Below are 16434 nucleotides of genomic sequence, written 5' to 3'. Positions count from 1 at the left end.
TGCCTTTCCTTGATGACTCACTATGTACAATTAGAGTTTGTCTAAGTAATTAATTTTACAAACTAAGGTTATTATTCATTTCCCCTTTCTCTCAATGGACTATAACTACAGAGCTCCATTGCACCTACACTTTCTGTTAATGGAGGCCGCTTTTTGAGTTTCATCAGACTTACTTGATTAGATTTCTTCTTTTCTCCTTGTGATATCTTGCTTGTTTTGGAATAAAGCTGCAATCTGCAGTTTTGCCATAGGCCTGTGTGAACCTGCTCTAATTTATGGTTTTAGGGTGCTGAAGCTTATCCCAGCATCATCCAGTGCAAAGTAAGAACCAGAAAATATACAGGGTGTCAGTCCATCACAGACCAAACGTGCAAACTAAATACAGAAATCTCAACCACAGGACTCAAATTTACAACCATTGTGCCATCTCAGAATGTGTTGGTGATGTGTCTAATTACTGTGATTTCTTTTTCAAATTGATTACCTCATTCTCTACTTTCTCCTTTTATAGCTGTAATATTTTGGGATGCAGATGGCTGGCTTGATAGGTTTTATCTTGTATTAACGCTTGAAAAATCAAAATTTATATTTAAAATGTAGCCACATTCGTCACTAGTCATGTCTGGGAAAAGTCTTTATTACCACTTTTCTATCAATGTTCATTTCCTTCCAGTTATACTTTTAAACATTAATTATTTGGCATTAAACAGATTTCAGGTGTCATCAATGTTGCTTGAGCTGCCTTGTGTGCCAATGAAAAGGACTGAAGCTTACTGCATTTAAACTGTAAAAGCTCTGCTAATATATATTGTTATTTGAGGGTATTTTTAATTTAGATTTGATGACTGTACTTTTAAGAGATACGTAAAAACATATATTAGTCAATCAGTAAGTATTTGATGCAGTGTGTTTAATTGTTTCAATTTAAAATCACCAATGCTGCATGGTCAGAAGAAAGTGTGTATCAGGTAGAGTACTGCAGCAGGATGTAAAAATAGTGGGACCCTTAAGTGGAAGTAATAGTGGAAGTCCCTTAAACTATCTACAAATTAAGTAGCTGCCTAAGCATGGCCATTGCTCTGCAAGCCGCTACTGTGTACAGTGAATATTTACTTTACACTACAACCTCAAAGCTGCATTATATGCAGATTACAATTCAGTTTTTATCTGACAGTATAATTTATCAACAAATCACCTCAACTACCACTATCCATTATTTGTCCATTGCAGATAACCTGATTTTTTTTTTTTAATTTAAACCTATATTTTTAACTTTCCATCAAATATTTCTTTCAAAAATGTAATGTCTATGAACTTTTAGCTAAAATTATCTGTACATCTTTTCACTACCAACAGTAGTAAAAAAATGCAATTATTATATCACCTGAGTTGACATTGTAAAATGCATTTTAAAAAACATGTATTTTATGAATTCTACCAATACTGTACTAATGCATGTATTGTTATTACATTCTGTTATCATTATTATTTTTGGATATGACTCAGTGCTGCAAAAATACTTAATAAATGAAAATGTTTCCATCTTTTATGAAATAAATAAATAAACAAAAATTAGGGGGTTTTTTTTCTAACGTTTGAGACAGTTAAGGAAGTCCCTGAACACTCTTCATTGCTATACTGTGCGTGCATTTTCTAAGTTGTTATTGTGTTATAATTTCATAATAAAGGTTAAACAAAATCTTTTTTCTGTTGCTATTAAGCCTTTAGGCATCAAGTTTGTTGCCTTTGTTTGGGACCTTTTGTTGAAGCACACCAGAAATAATGGAATGTTTCAAGCTTCTGCTGGGCAGTTCTTTGTCCTTTAAAACCACTCAAGCTCCTTCAGGATCTTAAGTGGGCTGCACTTCTCAAGGCCCTTCACAGATTGTCAGATGGATTTATGTGAAAGCCCTGAGTGGGTCAAGTTAAGGGTGTTTAACTTTTTGTGATTTGTCTTCTGCCCTAGAACTTAACTTTATCCTGTCTAACCCTAACTCCTGAAACCTGCTCCATCTGTAACATTTGCTAGCACAGCTGTCTATCACAAACTCTGCCCACCTGCTTAATGCTGACATAATCTAGGACATTTTTATAGTATTCTTTAAAAAATAAATAAACAACTGTCATCTGTTATGTTTCTTTGATAAGCAATGCCAGCTCTTTTAATTTATGGATAGACTTTTCTTTCATCCAATATGCTTTAATATTTTGAGCTGTGAAAAAAATAATTTGATCCAAAGTTGTTACAACAGACACATATGTGTTTTGGTCACAGTACAATTTCTGGTGTAAAGTTCAGACTAAAAATACCCACTTCAAAACAAAGAAAAATAATTCTTTTTTGGTAAGGTTATGTTGCTATACAATTATTCTGCACAGTTTCTGTTATTAAATGAAACTGAATGACATTGCACAAAGTAGAAATGTTTATCAAAGCTGTGAGCTGTGGTAGAGATGTTTATTTGATATCCACTTGGACCACTTCATGGAATAATAAGTTGATCATTTCTGCAGTGGCAGCATATGAAATGTTGTTCTGTCTGTTGTGATGTTTGGTTTTGTCTGCTAAAATTCAGGTTGAAGCTGCCCTCTCAGCTTATACTCTTTTTAACTGAAATGGATTGTGTATTCTGATTCATCTGGCTTCCTTTAGTTTATTGGGTTTTCTCCCAAGTTATAGGACATTTGTTGGTGTTAATGATCTTGTTCATGTAGTATTTTTGATCTCCTCACATTCAAGTGGCCCTCTTTATTGTATTACTTTGTGCATTTCATGTCCACACTGTTTTGGTGGCTGTTTATTGTGAAGATTTCTGGAATGATATGTGATATTTTCTTGTAATAAATAATCTACTGTTTGCAATCAGTGCTCACAATTAGAGTGTGTCAGAAATTTGCTTATGCTGCACTGTTTTTTCCATCTGTGAAGCCACGTGCTCACACTCTCATGCCACCTCAAATGGAATGTATTCTGCTTATCTGAAGATTTTTACATGCCAAGAGTTTAAGATAATACTGAAATTTATCTTTTAATATGAGACACCTGCACAGGTGTGAAATCCTGTGAGATTTCAGTAGTTAACACACCAATGTGGTGCTGATGGAGGCTTGCATTTCTAATCATGTGCGTCATTTATTGCTGTACACGTAACGGTTGCATCAATGTGGCTTTACTGAAGGTAAGCTGGAACTTGCTTCATGTAGGACATTTAAGCTTTAGTGGTAAACTGTACCTGATTCTTGTGATAATGAGTGGGATTAAGTTAGTTTGAGAATGTTATGTTAATGTGTTAATCACATTGGTCTACACTGGATTTTCTATTTTTGGTTTTGGGGTCTTTTTTTCATTTTTATGGGGTTAGCTTCAGAAGATTACTCTAAGAGCCATTTTACAACTCATCTTTCAGCACTCATCTGGCCCTAAAAATACTTGCGTGAACTATAATTCAATCATTCATTTTTCTCAATTGCTAGTGGGAGACAATAACAAACAAATAAAAATTTAAATGATGGAAATTATTGCTTTAATTATGAACATTAAGACTAGAATAAATCCTATTTTCTTTATATAATTTCAGTTGTAGAGCAGAAAGTTTAAACAACTTAGTGTTTTCAAATTTTGGGATTTCTTTGACATTAACATATTGATATATCCATTTATAAATTATAAACACACAAAATGTTTGCTTTTATAGTAAATATAGTAATATTGTTTTATTTGGAACTTGATGTATCTTGATCATATTAAATTCCTTAATCAAGGAATTACTTGGCAATGCTATTAACAAATCTTCTGACAGAAGAGTTCAAGATGATAAAATGATTTCCAAAGAATATATATAGGAGTGTTTTACTGAGATGTACCCAGCATATTTACAGCTGGACATAATGGATCTACACAATGAAACAGCACCTAACACTGGAAATGGCACATTTAGAAATATGATGGAAAGTGCATTCACTTCCATATTGGCTTCAAACGAGTTTCATAACAACCTGAAAAGTTTCTCAAATATAAATGAGCATTCAATAAGAGAGAAATGAGTGCTTTCCCACTGTAGAACTTTTTTGCAGTAACCAGTGACTTTTTATAAACTCAGGAATTTGGGTCATTTGTAGGAATCAGTTGGTAGTTCCCAAAACGTTTTTCAGCTCATACTCCAATATGTACTTTTTGTTCAACTAGAAACTATCATAGGTGGGGTTTGGGCAATAAATTGTGCTGATTGGTTAATCACAAGCAGTGTCGCCATGTTAGTTAATAGTTAGGACTTTGGAGAGTTACCAGTGAGGATGGAGTGCTTCACTTTGCACCACATCACTATTTATAGCCACCTTCCTTGTGTGCCACACCATGCACCACATCGAAGCAATAATCTTCCCCAAAAAGTCGCAATCACTTCCAAGTAATAGAGTGGGGGAGTCCCCCATGAACTCATGAATGTATCTCATTTTGCACATTGCATATTTTGAATTATAGTTCCTGTTATGTGGTAGGAAGGCAACACACGAAAGTGGCCAGGGACCACAAGTGATTCAGTGCCTACATCATACAGGAACTCAATGTTTCCTGAAAAGGAAGTTCCTGTGGTGAGAAAGTGTCTTTATTAAGACTTTTGAGAGAATGTTAGATTTAAGGTTAGGAGTATAGCTTAGGCACACTGGAATGTTAGTCATTAGAGGCTTTACAGACTCTTGGTTTTAGACTCTAGAATGTGTTTTCCATTTATTACTACTATACAATACAATACAATACAATACAATGCAATTTATTTTTGTATAGCCTAAAATCACACAAGAAGTGCCACAATGGGTTTTAACTCTGCCTTTTGACAGCCCCCCAGCCTTGACTCTCTAAGAAGACAAGAAAACACTCCCAAAAAAAACCCTTGTAAGGAAAAAATGGAAGAAACCTTGGATCTTTCATCAGACATACTGAATAACATCAGATCAGTAAAATTTTTATGTTATGATTTCTTATGTTCAGATTTCAGCTAAACTGAAGTTAACTTTCTCAAACCTGTGTAATCTAATTGTAATATAGAGAAGGACGATGCTTATCTCAGCAACATCAGTTGTTAAGCAGGCACCATTCTAACAGTCCACCACAGATCCCACTCCTTCTCACGCACATACAGTCAGCTAGGGCTAATTTAAAATTACCAATTAACCTAATGAGATGTAAAAGAAAACCCCTTGCAGACATGAGGAGAACATGCAGACTCCACAAGGTCACAGGGACCACCACACTACCCTCACATTATCAAAGTTATCACAGAAGTAATAAATATATAGAAATCCTTGGATCTTCTTATTGATTGTTTCATTCAATATCACCCACAGAAGGAAGATTGTTCTGGGTGTTGTTTTTTTTTTTTTAAATGTGCATTAAAATGAACTTATGTAGTGGATACTGAAATTGTACAAAGGAAGGTATTCTGTTGAAGACAATTCTTCAGGTACAGGCCAAGTAAAATGAAAGAGCTGTCTGTCTCTAAAGAAATTAAGGATACAATTATTGTCTGATTTGTTTTAAACATATTATTCATTCAGATGTTGTGTATCTTATGCAGTATGCTTTTATGATAGCTGTTAGTTGCCCTGCATTATTAACCTAATGGACTGAAACCGTTTACTTTATTGGTTAAATATGGCTTTTAATTGCCTGTAAATAGAAGTGTAAATACCCTGTTAGAATTTTTTTTGTTCCATTAACAAATTCATGTAGCAAATGAGTAAGCATTACCTTCAGAGTTTCATTATTTTTTTATTATAGACTATGAATTTAAAATGTCTCTAGGCTGAATAAATATTCTAACTAGAATGAGTGTTTTAGTCATTAAGGTTTTATTTTAGATCGTAAGCTGCAAAGCTCCTTACATATTTTGAAAGGTTTAAATTCAGGCACTTTCCCTGCGGTGATATATGGTGTCCATTTGCATCATAGAATGTTAATTATTGTCTTTTCCACTGTAGTACCAAGCTTGTATTGCACAGTTTTATTGGGAATGGAAATAAGAGTTTCAGCCCCAAGTCCGCAAACAGAACGTTTGTGTGTTACATTGAATTTTTAACTCTCCCTTAGATGTGCCCACTTTCCTGAACCAGCTAAATGAAGTAGTGTTTTACTAAAGGTGCTAAAAAATATAGATGATTTGCAGAATGAGCTTCTTATTATGTCTATAGACTGCATCCTTTACCTCTTTTTTTATGTATACCTTCTTCCTTGCCCTATCATATATTGTCACTATCGCATATTCCGATGATGCAGTTTACAGCAGATAGGCCAAGATCAGTACATTTTTTAGCCATCCGTCCACCCATTTTCCAAACCAGCTGTAGAGCGCAAGGCAGGAACAATCCCCAGACAGGGTGCCATTCCATCATGGGGTGAGCATGCAGACACACACACACTTGGAACAATTTATACCATCACTATTCCACTTAACCTGCTTGTCTTTGCACTGGGGGACTGAAGTATCCAGAGGAAACCCTTGAGACAGGGGGAGAACATGCAAACTTAATGCAAGGAAGACTTAGGACATGAACACTGGCCTTACAATTTGAATATTTCAGTAGCCGTGTTATTCTTCCCACTGTCATTATGTAACAATGCATGATTTTAGAGATCATCATTTAATTTTTGTTATATTTGCATGTAATTTCCAGGAAAAGCCTATTTTACGTGAGATAGCATACTTTGTCATAAGCAAGACAGAAAGTGTTCTCTCTAGTCAGAAAGACCAGAACTGCTGTTGAGACCCATAGTGTGTCATGGCTCATTCAGCTTTTAACTGAAAAAGTTAGCTATTGTATGGTCTAAACTGCATCTAACATTCAGTGCAGAACTTGAGTGCTGGTTTATACTTCATGTAGATATGAAAGTTAAAGCATGGAAGCACATTTGAAAGAGGTCTGTCCTACCAATCATGCAAAATGAGATTGTGGAACATTTATCACAATGTATTTCAAACAGCATCACATCTTGATTAGTCAATCACGTTATTCACAGTGGAGAATTAATTTGTGTGCTTGCAGCTGTTCTCTAGGTGCTGCCAAGACGCCACATGTAATGTCAATGGCAGTTTTTCTTTTAAGGATCCATGAGGCCTTTCATGTTTCACAAATGGAACAACTGAATATCTGAAATGTTATATTGTAAAGATCTGTAAATAGTTCAGCATATTTATTAATTTAGCAAAAACCTTCATCAAACTAAAAATATTAAAAAAATAAGTGCCTCATTTTAAGATACTGGAAACAAGCAGCTACACCCTTGCATATGCTTTGAGCCAGGGATGTAATGCTTTTCATGAAGCTTGAGAAATGAGGTTCTTTAATATCTGCAACACTAAAAAATTGTATTCCACCCTGCAGCCCTTTCTGTATTATTTCTAACTGTTATTTTTCCCCTCTTAGTATTTAGTCTTTTTTCCTCTTTTTCTATAATGGGAATTAACTTAATTTCTATGATATGATTTTACAAATATTAATGCTTTCTGAGATATCACTTTTGGGTTTATGTAGTTATATCTTCCCCATTTCCCCCTTTTACTGAGTTGTTTTTGTGCTCTGGTTTGGTAACTTTAAAAATGTATGAATAAAGTAAAAAAAAAAAAAATGAAAATGGTAAATGAAATTTAGTACTGCCTTTAGTTAAACAAGTAGTTTAATAAACCTGTATTGTTTTGATAGTACAATCGTAGGCCAAATAATCTAGAGGTATGCAAAAACTTAGTGTTAAACTGTGCTCAATTTTGTCTAGACCATCTAAAGAAAACTGCCGAAGAATTGCAAAGAAGAAAAATGTAAACCTATACTATAAAATGGGGAAGGTGATAAGAGTATCAGGTTTTTTCTTGTGTAATTTTTATCAGTATTGAGGACCTATCACTTTTTGACTGTTTAACATCATCATCACAATCTGAAAAATGTATTAAAAGCAATCTCGTAGATTGAGATAATTAAAGATAGAGTAAGTCACAATGAAAACATCTTGTTAATGATTTCCTGCTTAGTATATGAAACATGTTTAACCCCCATAATCTGTAGGTTAAATCTGAATATTGGAAAAATGCTTAGAATTCAAGTTATTCAAGCTTCAGTTATTGCTTCAGATGAAAGTGCTAGTGATTTATAAGGTTTACACATCCTCCAGTACTGTAAGATTAAAGTTTTCAGGGGTCAGACACAACAGCTTTGCACTTTTTATATATTGCTGAATTCATTCCATGAAGAAATTAGGCTGTGGAAGAGGGTAAATGGATAAACAGCTCACATATAGGCAATGTAGCATTACTCTCCCAGTGGTATAAGAGCAGTTTTAATCACAGTACAGTAATGTATATCCTGTTTTCTATTAGATGTTTCAGATTCACACCAAACAGATCAGGAATAACGTGACTAAGAACTGATATTTGTAAAAAATTAAGTGGAAAACATTCTGCCTTACAAATTATTTCTGTTAACTAATAGCTGTGTCATCCCTTAGAAATTGTCAACTATATGACTTAGAAAGTAAAGGATTTTCTGAGATGTAATTTCCCATAAGACCTTGCAAAAGAGGGTAAGTTTGTAGGCAACAAAAGAGATAAAGCTTCATTCTGAAAAACAGGAAGATGCAGTCAGGTATAAGAAGTTGTAAGCAATGGAACATAGGAAGTGACTTTTGAAGTGTATTATCAATAATTCTCTCACAAGTACATTTGAAAAGCTTTTAGATAAGGAATCATGCATTTTTGGAGATAACTATAAATATAGTATCATTAGAATTTTGAGACCAACTAATATATGGTATCAACATTAAAATAATGGTCTAATATATTAAGCAAATATAGCATGTTGTGTCTGGTTATATTAGTGACAGAGAACAGCATACAATAATATGTGTATTGCATTAGTCTTTAGTCCCTACATTTTTATTAGAATGGTAAGGTAACACAATGGCTAGTGTTGGTTAATGTGTCCAGAACACAATTTGATTCCCAATTGTTTCACTGGTTGTGTGGAATTTGAATTTTTTACTCTGTTTTTGAGTGTTTACTTGCAATTTCCCAAAGATATGCATGTTCGATTAAGCAACAAAATGGTATTATCCTGAAAATGTGTTATGATTGAAGGTGCCCTGCTAGGGACTGATGACACAGCCAAGATTGGTTGCCACAAGGAATGCCAAGCAGACCATATTAGTAGCTGATTGTCCAGCTCAAACACTGAGTCAGGTTTCTTCAGCACCTCATTAGCTGCCCCCAAAAGGTAGCCCTGAAGAATGACGACCTCCTTCCAGCCCTCTTTGAGTTCATCCGTGAAAAAGGAAGTAAAATCCCCTATTCTTCTGATTTGGGAAAATGTATAGCCAGTAGATATGGCATCTCTTTCTCTAAGTGGGGACACCTCTGTCAGCTTCTGAAATCTGTGCCCTCTGACATCTTGAGGGAGTCCACTTACTTTTTAGAATACTACACATTATTGTGGAACACCTAATACAAATACAAGGTTTACTGAGCCCTGGTAGTACCCTTCTTTCTACTCTGGTACTGTATATGTCTTTGCACTATGAATGCAGGTTTTCATCTCTATATTAAATTCATGCTATGTGTCATAATAATGTTAGGTTTTAATCTTTTTTCCTTGCCAACCTTTCTGTGGAACATATCATATTTGATCATTCGCCTGTATCAAATAATTTCACAGTACACTGTAAAAGTGACAGTAAAGATATAATAAACCTGAAGTGACACCATTTTATTTTTTTTAATGAATGTATATCAGTTGATCTATAGCAGGGATGCTTACTACAGTCTTAAGAGGTCTGCAGTGGCTACAGAGTTTTTTCTTTAACCAGTTTCCTAATTAGAACCTGTTTATTTACTAATAAGGGAGTTTTTTGACTTAGCTTTAGTTAACTTGCTAGTTACAATTTAGAACCGTTAATTTCCTATTTTAGTTTTAAACTCCTGCATTAAGGTTTTATTTGTTGCCTGTTTTCTTAATTCGCCATCAGTTAATAATGACAAAGGAACCACCAGCTGTGTTAATTAAATGTTTTGAAATAAATGTGAGAGAAGGAAAGACCACAAAATATATTGGTAAAGTTCTCAAAAACAAAAAATATACAATTTTTGTCCTGGAATAATGGAAATACTAAGAATCCATATAACTAAATACCATGTTTCATTATCTGCTAGGCCTGGCTTGTAATTATGTAATTGGTTGTAATGAAAATCTGCAACTAACATATTTATGTACCCCTGGTCTATAGGCGCCATAATTAAGAAAGTTAGGCTAATGTTGGGAATTTGCCCAGTACCAAAACCACTAAACCTGTCTACAGGAAAGGATAGGCATTCAAAGATTTTTGGCCAAAATGATGTTAGTTTGATGCATTTCTAAAACATGTGGCCCAGTGAGGTTGGAGCTAGGTTGGAACGTTGGATCTTGCCCTGGATTATTTTTGGAGATTTTAGCGAGATAAATGTAATTGATGTAATATTTTAGTTGAATAATTGGATGCTTTGCGCATATGGAGCTAGAGTGTATTCTATGCATGGCTGCCTTCGACTCCTTCTCTGACATATTAAGTGAAAGATCCTTTCCCAACCTTACCCAAGGGTTTTTAAAAGGAAGAGACTTTAAGATTTTTTTATATTGTGAGGAGGGGCGCTGAACACACCCCTAGAAGACACGGATGCTCCTCATAAAAAGCGCTGATAGACTACCTTCACATTGCTCCCTTACTTGCTGGGCTTACTTGCGGCTACTCTGTCGCGTGATATGCTTCTTATGCGACGCTATGCATACTTAAAAGCCTGAACAGTGCATGTCCTTTTGGCCGATTGCTTTGTTTCTCTCTCCTCCCCCAGTCATCATCTGCTCCTTTTTGGGGTCTCGCTCCCGTTGTGCTCCCCTATGATATTTGTTTATTCTTTTACTTCTGAAAGAGACATGTTTGTTTGAAGTCTTTGAAGTTCCTGTCTCTACAATCTCCTGTGTTTCTGTGCAATTCTGTGACCCAAGCATGGCAATATGTTGTTGAGGTGCTCACTGAGTCTTTAAGACTGATCACTATTTCTTCAGGAGTACAAATGGGTTCGAGGTGTGGAAAATTGGGTAGATTCTCTTTAGTAAAATTTCTGGTTTAAAAGTAGTAGAAAAAATATGTTGCTGGGAAGTTAAATTTGAAGCTTGACTGTTCATAAGATCCAAAAACATTATCTATATACAGTTCTCTAAGTGTTTTAATCCCGGACATTTACCAAAGATTTAATGCTGTGTAGCAACGGATTAAAAAAAGGTGATTATCATACAGAAGTAGTGCTGGCCGATATGGACAAAAATATTATCATGGTATTTTTTTCTCTTATCAATTTTGATAATTATCATGATATACAGTAGTTTCATATTACTGTTTCCATTTTTTATAGAGTATCTATACTTTTAGATTCTGAATAAACAAGTTAAAATAATAATATTAATAATCAGATAAGATTTATTTTTGAGAAATAGTGCATAAATTATATACATTTAACAGTTCCTTAAAAATTGTGGAATGTTTTTGACTTTCAAGTTTTCAGAATAATTGCACTTACAGTAACTCAAATTAACAAGGCAATGTATCAATGTAGAAAAACTGTACAAACAGTTTAGCAGTGAAAATATGTTAAATTGCAAATATAAAACAATGTAAACCAATCTACCTCTGTTCTCTGTCACTTAAAAATCTTAGGTAGAGCAGTATTTAAAATAATTTGGGATCTTGTTATTTTTTTCTTTAAAAGCAGCACACATTTTCTCTTCTACTCTACAGGTTTTGTGCTAAAAAGACTAGCCTCTTCATTGTCTTTTGCAGGTGACAGTGTTGCATCTTGTAGTAAAAACCCTTTCTGTGGATGAACTGATGGCAGGGATACAGAGGTAGCACTAGGCCAAGAGGCTTAATTTAAGAAATATAGTTGTATGGATCTTCCACTATTCCAGAGGACTTATTTCATTGTCAACATAGGAGCTTGGAGGTAGTTTTCCAGGTCAGATTCAATAGGTTGTTGGTCTTTGAGTCCAGCTGCTGCAATAGAATGGGGTTTCTTGAAGAAGCTGCCCAATGTCATCTTCTGTTTTTGGCTGGTGCTGATGCTCTTCCCTCAGGTTTTGCTGTACTGACAGATTTGTGAATTACAGTAGCTAAAGTGCTCTGGGTTTCAGCGACAGCTGTCTTTCATAGCATCAAGTTTCTCAGGTTTCACGTAGTATGTTTTGAAACAAAGGATGATACGTCCAGAATCTCATCAATAGCAGTCTCATCATATTTGTCATTCAAGTAGCTAATGACAGTAGTTTTCATGTTGTAATGTTGTAGCAACCTGAGTGTGTATGACATAGTGAATTAATCTCCATGATCACAGAGATTACAATAGTGTCATACTTATAAGTTTTGATAGTGGGCAATAAATAATTGTTGATAAAGAATTAATCCATTCTTGAGTATGTATGTTGTACTAGTGAGAAGAAGGAATATTCTCTTCAATTTGGATTTAAGAATCTCCATGAGTTATCCATTACAAATTGTACAACTGCATTTGCTTTATTAGATATTATCGCTAATGTAGTTACACAGTTAAAGTCTCTGGCCATTATAAATTAATGAGTGCTCATATTGGGAATTGATGCAAATATGTTTTGGATAAAATCTCTAGCATCCACTTGAGGTGCATAAATATTTATCAAAATTACTTTAGATTTGAATAAATTACCCATCACAATGACACAGCACCCTTCAGCATCACAATGACACAGCACCCTTCAGGATCAGATACAGTGTCTGTTGCTACAGATGTTTTATGTATTAAGATTCCGACTCTAGTTTTCTTTGCATAGCTAGATTGAAAAATTTGGCCGGTCCAATCTATTTGCAATCGAAAATGATCACTACTTGTTAAGTTAGTCTCCTGTAAAATTACTATCTTTAGCATTTAGGTCTGTTAGATGGGAGAATACTTCTTTTTTCTATTTAGATTGTGAATGAGACCTTTGACATCCTAACTTACAAAGTTCAGTTTGTTCAGAGAGACACTGCTTCTGAACATTTGAGGACATTTTGTAATCTTAAGTAAAAGTAGTGAGTTGTTTGGTAAATTAGCTTTAACCTTGATTTCATATTATTGCCAGGTATTATAGCTAAAGAGCTTATAGTTATATTGGCACTGACAGTTGTGGGAGTAAAAAGGATAAATATGAAGTAACTTGCTTTCTTTCTCTACTCCCCCTATTCCCCCCAAACTCTTCCCCATTTTGCCTCCCCAAGTGAGGCTAGACCACGCTTCACAGATTCCCAGTCTTTTGACATGCCAAGAGACAGGGCACGTCCAAAACAAAACAAACTCCCAGCAGCGGTGTGGTAAGAGTTAAAATTGATATATTTTATTAGTACAGTCCAGATACAATAAATGTAGACTATGCTGTTAAACATTTTTCTAAAAAAGAGAGGAAAAATTTAAGTATAATTACACTTTCAGTTACTACAGTTATTTAATGGTTACCCAAGTACACACATATTTAACAGAATAAATTTCAATATAGTAACTGAAAAAAGTGACCAAAAAACAACTAGAATGTATAATAACGACAGACCTTACATAATTAGACCAAGTTCCAAGCAGAATCTTCTTTGCATTACCAAGACACAATATGACACATGTTCATATTTTAAAGGAGATGAGAATCAGTCTATTTAGCTCTTTTTCTGCTTCTTCGGGAGAATTAAAGATATGCATTTGGCAATCAACAATTACTTTCAGTTTAGCTGGAAAAAAAGGCTATATCTGATTTCAGCTTTGCATAAGCACTATTTAATACTGTAGAATTCAACTTGTTTGGTAGCTGTTGAAGAAATGAAATCTCAGATAATATGAATATGGCTGTTTTCAAATATAATCTTCTTTTTCTGTCTGAGAATCAACATCTATTTTTTTCAACCCATAGTTGAATCGATCAATCAGACATCTAGGATATAAGGCATTCGATTCATGTTTGCAATAAGCTGTTGAGATCTCAGTGACTAATTTAAAGTCCTCTCCCATTACTTTACCATATGAATTTCACATTTTTCAGGAAGTCCTTCGATTCTGATATTGTTTCTTCTATATCTGTCTTCAAATACTGCTAATTTATCACAAAGCATTTTGCATTCTGATTTTATAGCAGCTTTTTTTTGTTGGTGACAGATGTCAATTGTTCTGCTTCCTCAGTACAAGTTGTAAACGTTTCCTTAATTTCTTCCAGATAAGCACCTAGTCCCCAATTTTTCTCATATGTTCCTGTATTTTTTCAGCAATTTTTGCCAGATTTTTTTTTAGGTTTACATCAAAGTTATTGCTTTTAAATGTAGCATCTTGTCTTTTATATCCCAAAACAGTCTATATGTTCTGTTGTCTAATCACACTACAGTATATCTTTCTTTATATCCTCCTTTACATCCTTTATTTATGATTGTCTCAAACGTTGTGAGAGATAGATGTCTGAGATGGTGTCCTGCTGGAAGTGGTGTTATTCTACTTTTTTATTATCTATCCAAGGTATCCTTTATTTAATTAACTGAAAGGAATTAATTACAAGTATATTAAAAACATGAGCAGGAGACCAAGGGATCAAAAAGAGAAGGAAAAAGTAGCCAAAGTATTATTGAAGACTAAGCCGTTTTCAAGTTCATGATATGGCCTGCCACAGACTGCGCTGGAAGAGACAGGTATAGGAATATTTCAGCCAGGACCTCATGATGCAGCATGTATTAACAGGTTTTTGGAGTATTGGTCACACAAAATATAAATTAAGTTCAATGTAGTTCACCGTATATGACACAAAATTATTTTGCTGAGAACTGAAATTCTTTAGAGTACAATTAATTAACTTGCTTTATTTATGGACTAATTCATTTTAAAGTGGTACATAACTCATATCACATAGTATAGTGAAAATCCCCAGTCTTTCTGTACTATTGCACTGCTAAATATTTAATAAGTTGAGACACCTCCCCCACTTCACCCCTCACAATACTCAAACAAAAAAAGTTTAATTTACTACTTTACTAGACTAGTTTTAAAAATTGGTGCTTCTCTGTTGATTAAGATGTTAATTTTCAAACTTTCTTGGGGACATGCTGTTCTCATACTTCTGCAGTCATTTTTAAAAAACATTACAAATGCACATGATAGATAAGCAAGGTTAAAACATATTTTCCCTGTGCCCCACTACTTTAATGAAATGCTGGTATTGTTACAATTAACTTTGTTAAACCTTGCTGTTATTGGTAAGTTCCACAATTTTTCCTTTGTTAATTAAAAGAGTCCAGAAGATCAAATTATCCACTTTGTCCAAAATACCATTGTGTAATTTTGTTTCAGGGTGCATATGGTATCTGTTAGTAACCAGGGTCTGGACAGTGTGTGGAATTATTCAGTGGATTAGTATTGGCATCTGAAGGCTCTTGGCTTTAAAGCCTGTGTCTGTTTTAAATCCTAAGTAAATTCCTTGTAGTTCCTTTAGCACTGCCTGTAACTCAATCCAACAGATTTTCAACATTGCAGTTTGGACCTTGCAGTGGCAAGTGATCAGTGAGGTTGCTTTAACTTGTCTGATAAAGCATTTCAAGACTCTACCCTAATCATTTAAACTTTCCCAATTTTCAGCTGACATTAAAACTTCTAATAACAGCAGTGGAGTAAACCAAAATGACATTTGATCATTTATGTTATTTGTCACACCAGTTCTAATTTTACTCTCATGCCTGTTTTTTGCCTTTTTTGTGTCCACTTTTAATGGGAAGTTGGATGATCACAACTTTTAAAGCAAGGACTTTGAGGTGTAATTGAACATCAAAATGGTACATTTTGTTTAAGATGCATTTCTAATCCTGTATTATTATGTGGTGACAGAAGTCATTTATTATTTACAGTGTAGCTTTGTCAGCCAGCATGGGACTCGCAGTTTCCACCTATGCAGTATTCTGAAGTACAGTACAAAGAATGGTGCTCTGTGAAGTTTAGCTGTAGATTCAGGGACCAGTCTGTGACAGCAACCCTATCATGTTCCCTGGGTTTGTATATTTTTTTCAGCTAAATAATTTTAATAATTATGAATCAATTACACAATTTTTTTTTTCAGAATGTTATGTTACAAGCAATATTATGAATAAAATTGTTTTAAATAATAGTGTATGAAGAAGACTTGCATAGATGGTGATGTCAAAGGACTGTTCTTAAGGACTGTCCTTATACTCCAGATTTAAATTGTGGACGGAGAAAGAGGCTCCAGTTGTACTGTATGTGTTGTAAGTTTAAAGCTGTTTAAGTCTTAACATACAAAAGTAATTGGACACTAAAGTTCAAATTTGTAGATTATCTATTCAATCTATCCTTGCGGTACAATTACAGCATTAGAAAGAAT

At 34.4% G+C, this 16434-nt stretch overlaps 1 protein-coding gene across 5 annotated transcripts in view; it reads left to right on the top strand.

Annotated features, from left to right (window-relative positions):
• Positions 1 to 16434, top strand: part of LOC120541666 (adenosine kinase-like) — a 562677-nt gene that overhangs the window by 389160 nt on the left and 157083 nt on the right. The gene's annotated exons all lie outside the window — the stretch shown is intronic.

The sequence above is a fragment of the Polypterus senegalus genome, chromosome 1 (assembly GCF_016835505.1).
Source record: "Polypterus senegalus isolate Bchr_013 chromosome 1, ASM1683550v1, whole genome shotgun sequence".
NCBI classification, from domain to species: Eukaryota; Metazoa; Chordata; class Cladistia; order Polypteriformes; family Polypteridae; genus Polypterus; species Polypterus senegalus.
Note: the sequence above shows the minus strand (reverse complement) of the source record. Positions and strands in the feature narration are given on the sequence as shown.